General features: G+C 62.7%; 1 protein-coding gene across 1 annotated transcript in view; it reads right to left on the reverse strand.

Moving 5' to 3' along the window:
- Positions 1 to 1406, reverse strand: part of LOC104127863 (trypsin-3-like) — a 40958-nt gene that overhangs the window by 12136 nt on the left and 27416 nt on the right. The gene's annotated exons all lie outside the window — the stretch shown is intronic.

Below are 1406 nucleotides of genomic sequence, written 5' to 3' on the forward strand. Positions count from 1 at the left end.
CCAGGCGCCCCCCGGCGACACCCAGCGCCTCCCAGTTCAACCCAGTGCCTTCCCAGGGAATTCCCAGTGCCTCCTGTGGCATCCCAGTGCCTCCCAGTGCCTCCTGGTGCCTTCCCAGTGCCTCCCAGTTCAACCCAGTGCCTTCCCAGGGAATTCCCAGTGCCTTCCCAGTGCCTCCTAGTGCCTCCCAGTGCATCCCAGTGCCTTCCCAGTGCCTCCTGGGGCATCCCAATGGCTTCCCAGTCCCTCCCAGTGCCTCCCAGTGGCCCCTGGAGCTTCCCAGTGCTCTCCCAGTGTCTCCTGGAGCTTCCCAGTGCCTCCCAGTGCCTCCTGGTGGCCCCTGGAGCTTCCCAGTGCTCTCCCAGTGTCTCCTGGAGCTTCCCAGTGCCTCCCAGTGCCTCCTGGTGGCCCCTGGAGCTTCCCAGTGCTCTCCCAGTGTCTCCTGGAGCTTCCCAGTGCCTCCCAGTGCCTCCTGGTGGCCCCTGGAGCTTCCCAGTGCATTCCCAAAGAGTGTCCCAGTGCATCTGGGCACCTCCCAGTGCCTCCCAGTTTGTGTCCTGGGGCAATGTCCTGCTCCCCTGGGGCCTCCCAGTATATCCCAGTATACCTCAGCACATCCCAGTGCACTCCCTGAGCTCCTTTAGGACCCCCCAGTGCCCTTCCCAGTGCCCTTCCTGTCCTTCCCAGTTCACCCCCTCACCTCCCAGTTCAACCCCATTCCCCATCAGGGCCTTCCTGCACTTCCCAGTATGTCCCAGTGCTTCCCAGCGCACTTCCCAGTTCCTCCCAGTGCCTTTCCTAGTTCCTCCCAGTGCTTCCCAGTTCATCCCAGTGCTTCCCAGTACCTCCCAGTGCACTTCCCAGTTCATCCCAGTGCCTCCCAGACACCTTCCCAGTGCTTCCCAGTTCCTCCCAGTGCCTTTCCTAGTGCCTCCCAGTTCATCCCAGTTCATCCCAGTGCCTCCCAGCGCGCTTCCCAGTTCATCCCAGTGCCTCCCAGACACCTTCCCAGTGCTTCCCAGTTCCTCCCAGTGCCTTTCCTAGTGCCTCCCAGTTCATCCCAGTTCATCCCAGTGCCTCCCAGCGCGCTTCCCAGTTCATCCCAGTGCCTCCCAGACACCTTCCCAGTGCTTCCCAGTTCCTCCCAGTGCCTTTCCTAGTGCCTCCCAGTTCATCCCAGTTCATCCCAGTGCCTCCCAGCGCGCTTCCCAGTTCATCCCAGTGCCTCCCAGAGACCTTCCCAGTTCATCCCAGTGGTTCCCAGTGGTTCCCAGTGCCCCTCCCAGTGCCTCCCAGTTCATCCCTGTGCTTCCCAGCACACTTCCCAGTTCCTCCCAGCACCATCCCAGTCCCCTCCGCCAGGTTGCCCCCAGGCAACCCCATGGTGGCCATTTGCCCCTCCCCCC

Source organism: Egretta garzetta, unplaced genomic scaffold, assembly GCF_000687185.1.
Source record: "Egretta garzetta isolate BGI_Z169 unplaced genomic scaffold, ASM68718v1 scaffold866, whole genome shotgun sequence".
Taxonomy (NCBI): domain Eukaryota; kingdom Metazoa; phylum Chordata; class Aves; order Pelecaniformes; family Ardeidae; genus Egretta; species Egretta garzetta.